Source organism: Coregonus clupeaformis, unplaced genomic scaffold (genome assembly GCF_020615455.1).
Source record: "Coregonus clupeaformis isolate EN_2021a unplaced genomic scaffold, ASM2061545v1 scaf0451, whole genome shotgun sequence".
NCBI lineage: Eukaryota > Metazoa > Chordata > Actinopteri > Salmoniformes > Salmonidae > Coregonus > Coregonus clupeaformis.
In genome coordinates, this window is record NW_025533906.1 from 21,266 (window position 1) to 39,184 (window position 17,919).

The window sequence follows — 17,919 nt, forward strand, 5'->3', positions numbered from 1 at the left end:
ATCTGGGTAATGATAAAGGCAAAAGGAAAGTTATCAACATTTAAAATGAATGGAGTAGATAGTTTTCATTATTTTGACCTCCCCACATTATAATTGGAAGAGGAAGTGTAAACTCTTGTGTGTAAACTTGTTGTAGTAGCCAATGTATTGACATGTATGTGTACTGATAGTTGCGGGCTTTACCTTTTTTTCTATTTTGTTTTTTAAATGTACTGTAATTTTGTCTTTATTTGTCGGACCCCAGTAAGACTGGCTGTCGCAGTAGTCTGGCTAATAAGGATCCTAATAAATCAAATCAAATCAAAAACTCTAACTTAGCCTATTAGCTAATTAACTCTAAACACATTTTAAGTTAAGAGCAGTTGTTTAGCTGGATTCCAAACAAAGGAGTTTGTTATGTGTTGGCAAAAATGAATACCCAAGACAAAGAAAGCTTACCAGCAGTCAGTGGCACTTGCCACAATAGTAACCTATTGAAATTGCTTTTTCGAAGCCTATGTCAGATACTTCAATGAGTGTAATTGGCTCGATGAGTGTAATTTGCTCAATATTAGGAGTTGAAAAATAAATGTTGACATCATTAGAAATATGATATTCTCATCCTGTTCTACTTTTTGTATGTAATTTAAAATGTATTTATTCTGTTGTTGCTAGCGATATTCATAAAAACATTGGGAATCCACTTAATTTAAAAATATATATTTCCACGGACCCCCTGCAATACCTCCGGATCCCGGTTTATCTCTACCGCAGGAGACCACGTTCAGTGGCACTTTACCGTCCAGCCGGCTGCTGTCACAGTCATGAGAGGCTGCTGGGGGAGGATGAGTGGCCGGCGTCATCCGCCACCTGCCCGCTGCCTGCCGCTACCGCCCCCGCCAGCCCGTAGCTGTGTCATCTCAGGTGGCAGAGTCCCACCCACCCTGCTTCCTGTTCATCATTCCTCTAACAGACTCCCTCTCGCGTTATTTGCAAATCACTTGCAAAGTGCTGTGCTCAGCACATCCCCCCTCCTCTCAGTGGTATTGTACATGGTGAAACTATACAGGTGGAGCGGCTGCCAAGCAGGTAGATTACATCCCGATTAAGTGGGGGATATAAGTCGTCGCTCACAGAGGTATAATGCACTTCCTTTAATTCATTTTTCCCCCCACCACCCATTCCTCCATTGTTTGTTTCCTCTTCTATAAAGAAACTGCAAACGCATCCCTTCTTCAGTCACCTGAAATAGCAGGGGGGTGAGAGAGGTGAGTAGAGCCCTCCTCCTCCATCCCTCCCCTCCTCCCTCCCTCCCCCTGGCCTGCTATTCATTTAGATAACACAGACATTCCCTTTAACTGGGTCCTATCATCTATCACCTATCAACTCATCATCTAGGCCCTGAGAGCCATAGGCTGCTAGAATCTCTTGCAGAATCATAAAAATCTCTCAGAAAGATCGTCTGAGTGGTATGCGTGCTCTTCCATGTGCTTGAATTGTATGTGTGTCTGCATATGTATAACCCATGTGTCTGTGTTATCACAAGCTCCCAGAATATACTTTGGATAGTCCTCATGCAATGACACAGACTTTGAGAAATCTGGAATTGAGTGCAGTCCAAACGGCCTGCCTTAATTTGTTATCTGAATAAAAATAATGAATTGCTCAGTCCAAACCCAACCTCTGACTATTTGAATGGCGCTTGCTGAATACTTGAGCTCTGCTTTTTTAAAACAGAACTTGCTGGCAGCCCTCTTCACCTGATTCTCTCTCTGAGGATTTGGAGAAAGTTTGGCTGCCTCTTTCATCCTCCAGTCACCCTCTTTCATGTGAGTGTCGTTTGAACATGGGAGTCCCAGAGAGCAGGCCCCAGAGGTCTGAGGTCTGGACCTTATTCCTCTGGGTAGAGCAGGACTGACTGGAAAGATGAGGACAGGAGAGAGGCGATCTCTCATTAAACACACACCAGCCCTCTGCAGAATTCACACAGAATCCATGCATTTCATTCTCTTCTCTTCATGACTCTTTAAAGTCTATACGTTTTCAGAGACAGGCAGAGTAAAGCACTGAGGAGTGGGAGCCCAGTGAGTGCTGATCTGCTTCCCAATCTGTGTTTCTGCAGGGTGTTCTAATCAAAGACACCCGCGCCCTTCTGTGGCACCCAAAGCAAACAGGCTGGGTCTGTCATTAAACAGAGGCGCATGCCCAGAACATGATGGTGGGGGGCACAGCGGTGGGGGGCTCCCCTACACCAGCCGCCCCAGGGATTAGCCAGCCACTCTGTTTACAGCCTAATCGATCCTCTCTCTCACTGGCAGAGAGATGGGAGAGAGAAGGAGAGAGAGAGGGGTAGAGAGAAAGAGAAAGTGGGGAAAAGAAGGGGAAGGAAAGGGAAAGGAAGAAAGATAGTGAGGAAAGAGAGAGAGCGTGAAGGAAAGCAGGGCCGCCTCATCTCTCCATGGCCGCGTCGCGGCTTTCTTCATCGGGCGGACAGATGAAGTAAATCAAATATAAAATGGCGAGCACGGAAGGCGGAGTGAGTGGTGTGGGGGAATGAGAGAGCAGCGTTGCGGCGGGGTACTGAGCAGGGAGTGGAGCCTCCTGCAAATCTCTCCTTACTCACTGAACACACTCAGTGTATCTGCGTAGCTGCCATTAAGAGTCAGCCATGACAGCGGAGTCACACACATCTTCAAATCAAACATGATTTCATTACAAAGCAATACTACAGTTATAAACATGGCCTTGCTGTATCTGTACCTGGACATCACAGCTGCTTTTTCCACCATTATCCATGGGTACTTCAGTGTTTCTATGGCTAGGAAAATTGAGTTGTTAATGATACTTTTTATGGGTGACTTGAATCCCTCAGGGGGCAGCCTTGACCCCCAGCTGACCCTATCCCAGCGAGTGTTTTCATGTGAGATGAGAGAGGAAGAGAGGAGGAAAAGGAAGAAAGGCTGGACCCACAGAAGTGAAATTTTTTCTTTTTATCAGGAGTTGAGAGGAGAACAGACTTCCGCTAAACCCTCCTCTCTGATCTCGACCACCTCTGAAAAGGGTGAATACAGGTTATGGCATATTTTATATATGAAATATATTATGTATACTTTCACTTCAATTAAACCACATGTCCAAAGCCTACCTAGTGGGCTCACATTGCTATAGTGTTTGCTCTGTTCTATTTGTCCAAAAGTATAGGCTGCTGAATATTATGATCTCAACATATTGAACTATGGCCCAAAAACTAGCTGTCTGTATATAGGAATTTATATATTTAACTATGGGAAAGTATCTATGTAATATTTCTGTATTTGACATATCAAATTCTGAAAAAACACCCGTACTTCGATTTTAACTACATGGAAAATAAGTGTAATATGCTGAATTCAACATATTTTACTGTGGAGAAATAGCTGTTTAATATGCTGAATTTGACATATTTTGCTATGGTAAAATAGCTGTGTAGTATGCTGAATTTGACATATCTTACTATGGAATAATAGCTGTATGCTGAATTCCCCATATTTAACTCTGAGAAAGTGTCTGTGGATAACCCTGGCTTAGCGGATGCTCCTCAGGAGGCAGTGCAATATGTTGAGGGACATTCTCAGAGGTTTATATACATTTACAGCTAATTAGCTAATTTGACCAATTAGGCAGGGCTTTTGGCTGGCACCCCAGGCCCCTGCAATGTGAGCTCATCTTTCCCTCCTATCCTTTTCACTAACTCCAAAACCAAATGGATCAGGAGAGGAACATACCCCTTTCACAGAGACTAAATGATTAATGTGTACAGAATATTTGAATCTCATTGGTGATAATAAAACACCTCAGGTTTCCACGTTTTCCAGAGAGCTTCTCAAAAATGCACTTTCATTTCGCCACAGCGTTTACAATTAAGTTCAATCAACTCCAACTCCCATAGAATCAGCTCCACGCTTTGACATCTTTATGTATTTTCTGACATCAAAGTCTCCTGCCATTGAACACTCTGGGTAGTTGTGTAAACGTTAATTGTGATACCTAACCTATGAAGCGTTGCACAACCTTATGACCGTGAGAATACCAATATTCCATCGCCTGAAGTCTTCACCTTCAAGCCTTTATTAACAATCCTACTGTTAATTGTCTTAAAGAGTTCGCCCAAACACCTTTGGTCATCAACCTAATTTAAAGATAATGCAGGTGTGTATTGTGTTGTTGGCGGTGCAGCCCGGTGCAGTCGTGTTAGGGCGATGGCGGGCGATGTTGTTGTCCAGTGCAGAGCGCTCACTGTCTGCGTCTGTAGAGGGTGTGGCAGAGATCATGGTGCTCGGGCCCTGCTCTGCCCAGTGTGGTCTGTGTGGGGAGGGGTGGGGGCGCTGCAAACTCACGGCAGGATGCCATTTTCTGTGGAGAGGCGGGTAGTGCTGGGCAAGGGTGTGTACGGCTGGGCCACATAGCTTCTGGGGGTTGGTGGCCTCTTGGTTACCCTCGTTAGGACAAAGGGGAAGACAGAGTTACATTAATTTTCCACATCACTCGTGATTAAATTACATTGTTAGAACAGCGGAGTACGTTTGTTAGTAGTGCTAAAGACAACAACGCAGCATGAAAGCCATGCTGGTTTCCCCAGTGCTTTGGAGGTAGCTAGGGGAGATGAAAGGAAGTTGTCACTGCAAACTAAGTATCTCCAGGGGAAATATCTATTATATCATATTTCCCCCCAGATTAAGGATTCCTTGATCATTATTAATTAACATAGATTTATGGTGTAGAGCATATGGTTCTCCTGGTGGTGGGGAGGGCAGGGGAAACTAAATTACACTCATGGCAAAGCGCAAGAGGAAAAGATCAATTAATTGTCCAATTTTAATTCTAGAGCACATTTATTCAAATAACCAGGTGGTTATACAACGAACACATTCCTTTCTGTGTTCCACTTTTCTTCTTTAGACATCCTACATAGCTGCTATTCCTCTGCTTCTTTCTCAGCCTCCTCTCACTCCTACTCCCTCTCTCATTCTGTCCCATGTCTTGTTCTGTCTCTACAGCTGCTCCTAAGTGACTTAAGTGATAGATGGTTGGTAGAGAGCGTGTGGCGCAGCACTTGCAAACCCCTTCTCTCATGCTGGCGGCACATTTATTAAGCATGAAGCAATGATGAGGATACAGAGAGCATGTCTTATTGTTCCACTACATTTAGGCCTCTGAACAGATACCAGAGCTTCGTTAAAAAACCCACAATTGTATTTTAAAAAAGGTGAGACAATAACGCCCAAGAATCCAGCCCATTACCCATTCCCACCAAATATCCTCAATCAAATTTGAAAGATAGATTCACCACAGAGCTGAACGCACCACTGCTCCTCGGTAAAGAAGACAAAGAGGCTTTATGGGTAAGGGAAAAAACAATAACAGTAAACAGATAGAGAAGTTTCTGTCTCTTCCTTTACAAGCCTTAACTGGCTAGGGATGGAGAGAGAGGAGAGATAAATGCTTTTTATTCCTTTTTTTCTCCTTGTGTGCATTGCTATTTGGCCTCCATGTTGCAGGCAGGCTTCCACAGACAGCACCGTAACTGGTTGGGCTGGAGGAGAGGAGAGGAGGCCTGGCATGCTTTAATGTAGGGTTGGAGCCGTGCAGCACAGCGCTGTAAATGTTTTGGAAAAAATGCTACACACTGATGTGTTGCCAAACAAACCACAGTCCAAACCGCCTTGAGGAAATGCACTCCATTATCTAAATGAAAAAAGGGGGCTGTCAGCCTTTGAGAGATGAGAGGATTGACCAGCTTCAAAAAGCCACCCAGTTCAAGGCCTGGCCATATGCTCCTCCCTGACCTCACACCTACCCTGCACCTACCTCCATCTCTCTCTTTTTGCCTCCCCTCTGTTCCCCCCGTCTCTTTCTTCCCTCTCTCTTCACGTGCTGCGGCTTTTAAATATCTCTCCCCCTGTGCTCTACTTCTCCCTCCCTCTAGTCATGTGTTTTATATAACCACCCTTACGGCAACATCTTTACTCAAGGCAACTCTTGATGGGACAATTTTAAACTTTCAAGCACCCATTTTCAGGAAGGGGGTGGTTAGCCTACCTAAAAAGCAGAAGCTTCTCATGGCACAGCAGCAGCTGAGAGCTTTCACATAGTGAGTCTAACATCAACAAATCAGTCTGGAGAGAGAAAGCTTAGGTCAGATGACAATAAGGCAATGAGAAACAGTTTCCACACCATAAGGGAGATCAAAGCTGCATTAAAGCATTCTGTTGGGCATAGCGAGGCACAGAGCACCAGTGTATTTGTGTCACGCCTGGTGTTCGTGAAGCATAAAACAGAGGCATGGGACATACATTGAGCCATGTGGCTGTTTACACTAACAGCCTGGAGCTGGGAGGAGAGCAGCAAAAAAGAGAGAGAGAAGAGAGAAAGAGAGTAGAGAGAGAGAGAGTGCAACAACAGCCAAAGTGTTGTACTGCACTACTACAGCACCACAGCACTTTTTCAAAGGGCAGCAACTAAAGCAGAGTGGGCATGAGGGGTGGGTAGAGAACGGGGCTCATTAGTGAAACACAAAGTAACACTGGCTCTCGTATGATCTTCCCCCTCTCTCTGATGCATGTGACAAACAAGTTATTTAACTAGAAATGAACAGGAGAGAAAAAAAGGGCCCATGCAAATCCCAGCAGGAGTAGCGGGTGGTCCCTCTGCGACCACACGCCCTTTTAGCACGGTGCTGGCTTAGCATCATCATGCAAATCCACAGTGCCACAGTGAAAGCCTCCTTCCTTCCTAAACCACTACAGCCTCTCAGGCGCAGTTGCGCAGTTCCCATCTCTCCCATCTCTCATGGCTCTGAGGAGGGCGTAGTTCTGGCTGGAGAAAAACTGTTCCTAGTCGTTTGTGGGTGGTGTTATCAGGCCCCAGCGGCAGGCGTTGCATTAATCACCTTAGGCGTGTTACGTCGGGCGAGCAGGTCCCTCCGTTGTAATTAGCGCCCCGCACAAGCAGGCACGGTGGGAGTCGGCTAAACCCCTCCCTCCATCCGACAGGACCAGACCAGGAATCCAGACAAAGCGGCCAGCCTGTGCCGATCTCCTATCTCTCTCTCGCTCCCATGCTATCTCTTACTCCCACCTCTCTCTCTCTCCCTCTCTCTCTCCTTTAAATCCACCCCTTTAAAAAGAGCACAATTAAAAAACACTCTCCTTACAATCTTAAGCACTCTCCCAGTGTAAAATTAGTTTGAAACCCTTACTTAAGGAAATCACTTTTGGTAGAGAGGTTTTGTTTTTTACAGATCAGCATTAGGCAGCACTGCTCTAAGGTGCCACGGTGGCGAAGAGGAGGTCAGGCAGGCTCCCAAATAGCTTGGACTTCCAGACCTGATCGTATAGAGAGAAAACACAGGGCAATAGACAGGTGGAGAGAGATGCTACTGTAACTGCTAGCTTTGAGCATGTTAGCTCCTTTGAGTGATAGAAGCTCCCATTTCTATCTCCATGGATACCATGGGTGGAGCTCTTGGCCAGTGGCCAGCAATCTCCCAATCCTCTTCAGCAAAGCTGCTGGGGACTTGCTCTCTGAGTCGGCCAGGCAGAGATGGGCTGGTCACATACAGTAGCTGGGGAGAACTCTTATCCAGCAGAGTGGTGTCGGTTCCTGTGCTGTGAATACGGAGGTCAGAGGGCAAAGCTAAGGCTAAAGACAGTAGGCGACTAATTGTGTTGCATTGAATCCAGGGGGGAAATCACTCAAATGGGAGCCACTGAATATAGCTATGGACGTGTGATTGAGTGGGCAGCTTTATAGCTTTTACTCAGACACACCGAGTCAGCCTCTCGGACTCATTTGTTAGGGACTGGAAGACCTTAAAGGTCTCTACCACACAGGTTAATCTGTCAGATCCAACATTAGGCCTGTTACAATATTAGATGATCCATTTGAGATGTTGAGCTACAAGAATACCAGGTGAATATCGAGAATTTTTCATTTCTGGGTAATTCAGCACATATTTGTGTTTTGTAGCCTAAATTAGTTACTGAACTAGCATGTTGACAAGAACCCTTTAAAAATGTTTCAAGTTTACAGAACTTATCCAGTGCAGTGAGTCCAAAGGAGAGGAAGGGAAAGAGTGTGGAGTGTTTTCTAGCGACAGCACAGCTCCAAGACATAGAGAAGAGAAGCACTCATCTCACTTTAATGACTGCCTCACTGAGAGGAAGGCCAACTTGTGACAAATCCCATTGGGCCATTTGCAGCAGAAAACAGAGTGGGGACAAACGGAGAGTGTCGCGTAGCTCAACAGTGGCCAACGTAGAGGCCATGCAACACAAACAAAACACAGCAAGGACTTTAGCGCATAAAAGCCCCTTGTTGTTTTCAACCCCGCTACTGACACCCAGCTAATTGAACTCCAACAAACAGACAGGCAGAAAAGAAGGCAGGCAGGCCAGTGAGGCAGGCCTGGGATGATTTTGAACATCAAGCAACTGGCTTAGTTTTGTCTTAACAGGCACACATAAATAAAGCTTGAGTCTAGCTAGGTCCATTTTAATTTGGCAAAGCCATATTATCGTACACCAACACTCCGTTAGAAGGGTTAGCCAGTGTTAGCAGCGCTAGCATCTCACCAGAGGCTGCAGCCAGCCAGGGAGAGCCTGTTAATTACAACCACCTGCCATCCATTCCAAGGTGAGTCAGACAAGCCCAACTCGGAGGCAGAGGTAAACAACAACAACAAACAAATCCTCCAGTTGGGTTTCTCGTGATGAAGCAGATTTCCGGGCGCACCGAGCTGCTTTTCCCCCTCATTGTCTGCCAATTACAGCGAAACTTTGGGAGAGAGAGAGGGAGAGAGCATGGAGAGGTGGAGATGCAGCGCCCAATTTAATGAGATTTGAAGCACCTGAGAAAGCCTTTGCATCCCCCTAGCTACCCCCCAGTGTTCTTCCACACCACTCTTCAGCAGGTTTGGGATTCCAAATAGGCTAGGCACGGCATTATAATTTCCCTTCATATTTCCTCTCTTGCCAACTCTCATCTCTCATTCCTCTTTGGAAAATGAAGATAAATACTGCATCTAACTCGGCCCCCTGGGTATTGAGATTTTTGCACACCGTGTTTTTTTTCTTCAAGAGCCTTAATCGTTTTCACTTATGTTTCAATCCCTCTAACATGATTTTCCTAATTATTGGGAGCACTTATTTGTGATTCATGTCCGTGTTGTTCATATACTAGTGAACTAGAAACTCAGAAATTTCCAACTTACTAACTGGTTGAACGCAGCACGTGTATAACGCAACCAGTTAGCAAGTCAGAAATTTCAGAGTTTCCTAGTTCCAACTACACGTGAAGCCTTCACCTCTGGACAGGGTATTAAAGGGAGAGTTAATTTCCCTCTATCCCTTGTTGATTTATTTATTACATTGCTGCTGCACGTGGCTAACACCACACTCCGAGTCTCAGCCTGTGCCGATCGAGATGGGACTGCTCTTAGCTTCTGCTGTGCTGCGACTAGCAAGTGTTACTATACCTCAGAGACGACTGGAGCGCCACTTAATAAACAGAGCAGACAGAGGATCACTTTGAACTCCTGTGACATGTAATGAACCTGTCTGTCTCCTCCTCACCCACCCGCCCGCCGTAGCAGCCATGCATGGATCTGATCTGTCTGGGGCTGGAGAACGGCGCATTAAAAAGCTCCTAATAAACCAAGAGGCTCTTTAAAAACAACTATCATTTACAGATGATCAGACCCGCCATGCTTTCCCCACACCATTAAAAGCAGATAATTGCCTCTTTCAATGTTGTTGCCTTTTTGTTGTGTAACAGATATTTACATCAGGGACTAATTATTCCAGACTTGTTGTCGGAATTTAAATAGACATGTGGGCTGTGTGTCGTTTTTTAAATCAACTAAGCCCGCAGGTGTTGCTTTTTACCTGATCAAATGTACTACAATAAATCTTAGTCCGATACACGATAGTCTTTTCCCCCTCTCAATCGTCCTTCTCATGTATCAAATTACATGAACAGATTGATATTGGTATACTTTTATTACACATGTTCTAAATTGATAAGACTCATCAATTTCTAGAAATTGCCATTGATCACTGAGATAAAGAACTATCTGAAATGAAAATTGATGATTGAACAGTTGATCAGGCACATTCTTTGATTCTGGTCATACACATGTGAATCAATTCTCGTACCGTGTCGATCCACTGATCTACACTAGATCTAATTTAGCTGGCAAATTATGTATTTTTTCTACTGTAATTCAACACTGATGAAGTGGACACCAACATTTGGTTAGGAACCAGCTGAGTGTCATTGTGATGTGGTCTCTCTTTGAGGGTTATGATAAGAGGCCAGAGTGCCTCATAAGGGACAAATGCCAGCGCTTCGAAACATGCAGGAATCTCAACATGACATTCGTTGACCGCTGTGACAATGGCAAACATATGCAAATGAGAGTGTCACTCTCATTATAACCCTGTCACTGAGACACTGACACCTCCTACTGTAGAGAGAGATGAGAGAGAGAGGGGGAGAGCAAACAGAAATAGAAAGATCCTAATACCGGGAAGCAAACAGGTAAATGCAATTTACACTGTCTAACTCTTTTCTTCCTTTACTCAGATCTGTTCTTCCTCCTTTGTAATCCTTCTCTTTGGTTTCCCTTTGCCTCGGTGGGTTTCTCTTTGCTCTGTTGGCGGAGGGCACGGGGAGCCATATTCTTTGAAGTGAACATGCCACCTACTGCTCTCCGCTGTAGCCCAAGCTCATCTAATCAGCAGCTAATTCCAGTTATTAAGATTTGAGAGATAACTTTGATTCATCACAGTCCATCTACCCCCCAATCGGTTAATCACTGTCGTGCTAAGCTCTTTTTTAGTCCTCCTTTTGTTTCCAGCCCCTCTGGCACTCGGTGATGGGAGAAAAGGAGAGGAGATATTAACAATATTAATGACCCGTGATCCTCGTCTCCTTAATGAGAAGGGTTATTAACTGTGATTATCTGTGATGAAATGGTGGTGATTCTTGAAAGCTTGGGAAAACTTGTACTATCGCTTGTCTGCTGATTTGCTCGTCTGATGTTGAAAAAGGGAAGAGGTGAGCGTGGTGCAGAGTTAGTGTGATGCAGTGGGGAGGAGAGAGTGGGAAGGAGAGAACGGAGATGGAGACTTGAGAGGAGGCTGGAAGGGATTTAAGAGGGGTTCAAATCAGGGAACCGAGGATGGTCCTATTACAGACACATCTAAGACGCTCAAATCGGGAGAGCTCTTCCACTCCAGATACATATGTATTTCACTGTTTAATAGGCCGCAGACAGAGACAGCTTTTCCAACTAAAAAATGTGGGTTCTGCTGAAAAACTCTGTCACGTCTTTTGTCCCCAAATTCTCTCCCTCTTCGGGGCTAACTAGTGGTGCACTCCCCAGACACACGTCTGCAGGTTGACATTGCTGAATGGCTGTTTAAATGCCATACCGCTCTGCCAGATCCCTGATACAGCATTCCAGATTTTTCTCTTCCAATTATAGGGAAGTAGTGGAGGGGAGCTGGTGAAGAGAAGGAGTCTCTGTCAGCTCCATATAATTCCTCTAAAGAAGGTGTCTACTAAATAATTGATGTGCAGTAAGACTGTTTCATTGTGATGGGTTAGCAGCAGACAGCTAACAATGCTGAATTATTCATCCCCCTGTCCCGTGAAAGAAGACCAAGACTAGGATAAGGCTCTGCTGCTCCTCCTCTCACTCCCCCCTCCCCTGGGACAGATTGGGGAGAGAGACATGGAGGAGGAAGAGCAGAGACCACTGCACAGCGTGCTGCTAACTGACCACTTTAGACACCTCTCTAGCTCGGCTAACTCCTGCATGGAGCTGTGGCTGCTGCTGGTGCTTCAGTCTCCTTTCCACTCACAGTGTCAAGCTGCAACTACACTGATAACCACAGAGGATTCTCAGTGTTATACAGAGAAAAAGAAACACCCCCTATCGTAATGGAAAGCTTCAATGGTTGACAGAAGTAGTTAGAGTAATAATGCTATTTAAAACAGACAGGACTGTGGCTGTCCTCATCTGTTGGGTGTTGTTTAAAGGTGTTGTTTTAAAGTTACAAACACTCCTAAAGTCATCCATCCCTAAAAGGCTGGCAAGGTGAATTACAATCACCATCTAAAACCTGGCAGTGTATGGCCGGGGAACACCTGATGGTGGCCTTTAGATAATAATCCTGTTTGACAGCCCAGTGCAACTTTCAGAGAGGGGAGATTGGATTGTTTGCATTTAGTGACCCTGTGGAGGAAGTAGAGGCAGTGTGGGGAAAAGCAATAGCCCAATAGCCCCTAGCCTTTATTAGATTCAATTCAGTCTTTAACATAAACAATACCTTGCTTTTCAAAAAGAAGGAAAAAATCTACTTAGTGTGGGGTAACCCAGCACTTCCCGGACACACTCATTTATTTTCCCCAATTAAATCTCTTTATTTGGATTGAGGGCCGGCACCTGGTTTACACTCTGTCAAACCACGCAATCACAGTAATTGATGCTGTGAGCAGAGCGAGAGCGTGGCGGTGCATTGTGTGTGTGGGAGGGAGGCCGACAGATGGGGGAGGGATTTAGAACATGTCTCAATACTCCACAATTTCACTGCGATCAATTTATCAATGGCTTTTCTCCCTCTCCTCCTCGAAAAAAGCCCACACCACTGCTAAGATGGGAATGCCTTCACAAGCACGAACACACACACATACACACACACACACGTATGCATTCACACAAATGCATTGCACGCGACACATTCACCCCATACTGTGCATGTACACACACCACACATTAACCCTCGCACACATGCTAATAAAGTACATTAACCCTCACACACATGCTAATAAAGTACATTAACTCTAGAACATGCTAATAAAGCATTAACCCTCACACATGCTAATAAAGTACATTAACCCTCACAACATGCTAATGACAACACATTACATACAGTACATGCACACCTACACAAACTCAGATCTGCCCTGAATACAAATGCACGCGCCCCAAACATCGTAACAGAGATGCAAATCGAGAAATGCATCCAGTTCAGTGACAGCACCTTAAAGAAACTCTGAAATTCCGTCCCTGAATTCACCCCTAACTCTGCAGAGACGAGATTGAGAGGGAGAGAAGAGAGAGAGGAAGAGAGGGGAGGAAAGGAGAGAGAGAGAGAGAGAGAGAGAGAGAGAGAGAGAGAGAGAGAGAGAGAGAGAGAGAGAGAGAGAGAGAGAGAGAGAGAGAGAGATAAAGAGGTAGAGAGAAGAGCCACCACAGTAAATAAAAACACTTCTTTCCAGTGACATGCCCATTCTGTTGGAGGCCTGACTCTAATTATTCTAAGCACTTTGAAGGATGGCTTTCCACTTGCATTAATCTACATATCCCACTCCCCCATCCACAGTCCATGCACTTCTAACTACCCAACGACGCCGCAAGTCTTCCCTGCTAAAACCAGGAGATATGAGATTGACTTTGTTCAGTCAGGTGAGGGGAAAACGTCCTTTAGCATGTATTTTGTCTTTCCTGTGATTTCAGTCTATAACACTTCTTGTATGTTTCCAGTTGAAAATGGACTCCAAAAAACAACTCCACACCACATCCTAATGAAAACAGCAGCAGTACCCAAAATAAATCAGTGTTGTCTCATTATGTAAAGCCCGAGCTAGAAGGAGAATGTGGTTTGTTTTCCTCTGGGCTCACCTCTCTCTCGCAGCTCATTTGGAAGCGAAATCAATCGATAAATCACCCGAGACCATCAATCAATCAATGAACCTATCAATATTCACCGGATCAGACCCCTCCCCTGCGAGAGGCCATCTTCAGTAAGAATATGTCAGGCAAATGGGCTTTTTAACATAATAGCTCTGTCCGGTCCTGCTCAGTGCAAGATTGATGTGATGCAACGTATACATGTTGCACAAGCTGTAATGGTGATGTAACACAGCTGGCCCCATGTTTCTCAGTAACAGAACCAGGTACACACATCTGATAGAAAAGCCCATTACGGTAAAAAGTCGGAACGGCTTAGATTCTTGATACGATAAGTGTATATTTGTCCAAACTACACCCAGACAGATCAAAACTCTATTTCAAACAACATTGCTCACTGATTAAGGCTGAATTTTTGTTTGATACATTTAAAAACTTATCAACTTTATAAAGAAGTACCCTCCAGTGCCTTAAAAAAAGTTTGATAAGGAGCAGGGGGAGAGAATGCAATCTCTCTTTTCATCTGATTAAGTGCAGTGTTCTGAAGCGAGAGTGGTTAGCAAGAGCAGAGCAGCGACGCCTCCAGCAATCCCTCCCTCTACATCCGCTATGGGGCATCATGGGTAATGCGGACACAGGAGGAAGAGAAGCGTCTCAGATGGAAAGTGAATTTGTGGGACATTCTCATTTCAGGTGAGAGCCTGTAGAGAGGGTCAGAGACCTGGCAGTGTGGTGCCAGGACAACAAACATCTCCCAACGTCAGCAAGACAAGCGAGCTGATCGTGGACCACAGGAACGGAGAGGCTTGAGCACACCCCCCATCCACATCGATGGGGCTGTGGAGAGTGGTCGAGAGCTTGGAGTTCCTCGGTGTCCACATCACTAAGGAATTAACATGGAATCCACACACACCCCCACTAGTTGTGAAGAGGGCACGACAGCTCTTCCCCATCAGGAGGCTGAAAAGATTTGGGCAAGGGCCTCAGATCCTACAATGCTTTACATATTGACTGGCTACATCACCGCTTGAGTACGGGCAACTGCAAGGCACCAGACAGCAAGGCGCTACAGAGGGTGGTGTGTAATCGGCCCAGTGACTGGGGCCAGTTTCCTGCCATCCAGGACCTCTATACCAGGCGGTCAGAGGCCGCCCAAAGAATTGTCAAAGACTCCAGCCACCCAAGCCATAGACTGTTCTCTCTGCTACCGTGATGGCAGCGGTACAGCACCAAGCCCTGAACAGCTTCTACCCCCAAGCCATAAGACTGCTAAACAAGACCACTAAATAGCTAATCAAATGGCTACCAGTACACCTAGCATTGACCCTTTTTTTGCATTAAATATCTTGCAATGGACTCTATCCACACACTGCCACATTCTTACACTTACACCCCCCTAAACACATAACACATATACACACACACTCACACAAATATAAGACACACACACACACACACAAAACATAAGTGACACATGCATACGAACCACACACACCTCCCCGGGACCACTGCTCCCTGTCTATTATCTATCCTGTTGCCCAGTCACTTTACTCCTATATACAGTGCCTTCAGAAAGTGATCACAACCCTTGACTTTTTTCCACATTTTGTTGTGTTACAGCAGCTGGGTTTCCCAAGGGTAAACGTTTTTGTTTTCTTTTGTCTAACACTACACAGCTGAGTCAAATGATCAAAGCTTGATGATTAGTTGATTACTTGGAATCAGCTGTGTAGTGCTTGGGCAAAAAACTAAACATGCACCCCTTGGGATTCCCGAGGACCGAGGGATACCCTGTGTTCCAATTTAGATTTTGTGTAACTGATCTACACACAATATCCCATAATCTCAAAAAGAATTATGTTTTCAGAATTTTTTTAACAAATTAAATAAAAACAATTTTTTTTTTTATTTTAACATGATTTTTTAATGACTACGTCATCTTTGTACCCCCACATATACAATTATCTGTAAGGTCCCAGTCGAGAAATGTAATTTCAAACACAGATTCAACCACAAAGACCAGGGAGGCTTTCAAATGCCTTGAAAAAATGAAAAAGCATATATTGTACAATCCAGGTGTGCAAAGCTCTTAGAGACTTACCCAGAAAGACTACAAATAATCACTGCAAAAAGGTAATTCTAAAATGCATTGACTCAGGCATGTGAATATTTCTGTAAATGAGATATTTCTGTATTAATTTTCAATAAATGTGCAAACATGTCCAAAAACATTATGGGGTATTGTGTGTAGATGGGTGAGATTTTTTTTTATGTATGTCCATTTTGAATTAGAGTTAAAGACAACAAAATGTGGAATAAGTCAAGGGTATGGAATACTTTTGAAGGTAACTGTATATTTACATTAGCTACCTCAATTATCTCGGGAACCCTGTGTAGCATAGAAAACTCGTAATGGTGCTCCCAGTATATACAGTGGCTTGCTAAAGTATTCACCCCCCTTGGCATTTTTCCTATTTTGTGTTGTTGCTGAAAGAATTAAAATTGATTTTTGGGGGTTTGCATCATTTGGATTTACACAACCTGCCTGCACACTTTGAAGATGCAAAATATTTTGTCTTGTAGAAACAAATGCAAAGAAAAAGAGAAAAAAACAGAAAACTGGTGTGCGGCATAACTATTCCCCCAAAGTCAATACTTTGTAGAGCCACCTTTGCAATAATTACAGCTGCAAGTCTCTTGGGGTATGTCTCTATAAGCTTGGCACATATAGCCACTGGGATGGCCCATTCTTCAAGGCAAAACTGCTCCAGCTCCTTCGGGTTGGATGGGTTCCGCTGGTGTGCAGCAATCTGTTAGACATACCACAGATTCTCAATTGGATTGAGGTCTGGGCTTTCTTGACTAGCTATTCCACATTTAAATGTTTCCTTAAACCACTGAAGTGTTGCTTTAGCAGTATTGCAGTGGTCATTATCCTGCAAAGAAGGAACCTCCGTCCCAGTCTCAAATCTCTAGACTGGAATAAAATTTTGCCTCATGAATTTCCCTCTATTTAACACGCATCCATCATCATTCAAATTTCTGAACCGTTTCCCCAGTCCCTGCCAATGAAAAACATCCCAACTGATATGCACACACCACTTTTCCATTATTTATTTGTGTTACATTTTTTGAAACAAGTCATTTTTCATTTCACTTCACCAATTTTGACTTTTTGTGTATGTCCATTACATGAAATCCAAATAAAAATAATTTGGCCCTGTGTAGCTGAAGTTGGTAGCGCATGGCGCTTAAAAACTGAAACAGGGTTGTGGATTCGATTCCCACGGGGGGGCCAGTATGAAAAAAAATGTATGCACTCACTACTGTAGACACTCTGTAAGTCGCGTCTGATAAGATGCCACTGAAATAATTTAAATTAAATTTAACAGGTTGTGAATGCAAACAAAATAGGAAAAACACCAAGGGGATGAATACTTTTGCAAGGCACACTGTAGCCATATTGTTTTTACTTCATTATTGTTATTTTGTTATTCACTATTCAGTCCTCATTCACTATTTCAGATTTGTAAAAAAAAATATGTATTTATCTTCCCAACTCTGCATTGTTGGAAAAGGACCGAGTAAGCATTTCATTGTTTAAGGTCTACACCTGTTGTTTACTGAAGCATGTGACAAATAAAATTTGATTTGATTTGATTTTGATTTGTGATGCAGACACATTGACACTGGCACGGTTAGAGCACCATAATTTAGTACAAACACCTTCTCCTCAATACCATACCATAACGTGAAAGGTGTGACAATTCAACACCAAGACCAACCAACATCTATCCACAACCTACATTTAATTTCTCCACATTTTTGATAAGATGAGATTTTGTCTGATGTTTCCCTTTAATGTAAAGATACTAGTCTAGATCTCTTAGAGCCATCCCTCACACAGATCACACTGCTCTCTCCTGACCATGCTTTGAGAAGAGGTTTTTCAGACGGAGTGGGGGAGATGCCATAGCACAGACACAGTCCCCTCTCTTCCTTTGGGGATCCAGAGCGTTGTCTGCTCTTATCAGCAAGGGCATGGCCCAGGGCTGATTGGCACAGGGCTGGATTGGCACAGACTCAGGAGGCACATGGACTTACTCCCCCTTCCCTGGAGGAAACACTACCTAATACCTCCCAGTAAAATAGCTTAGCGGACTAGCACACACACAAACAAATACCCTGGGTACCCTTGTGTG

General features: G+C 44.3%; 1 long non-coding RNA gene across 4 annotated transcripts in view; it reads right to left on the reverse strand.

The window, feature by feature from the left end:
* Window positions 1-4,423: 4,423 nt before the first annotated feature.
* The window catches only part of LOC121561217, a 314,427-nt gene continuing 300,931 nt past the window's right edge, over window positions 4,424-17,919 (reverse strand). For all 4 annotated transcript variants that reach the window (XR_006658685.1, XR_006658684.1, XR_006658683.1 and 1 more), the window contains one exon: window positions 4,424-4,454. This is a non-coding gene — a long non-coding RNA (uncharacterized LOC121561217). The remainder of the gene's footprint in view (window positions 4,455-17,919) is intronic.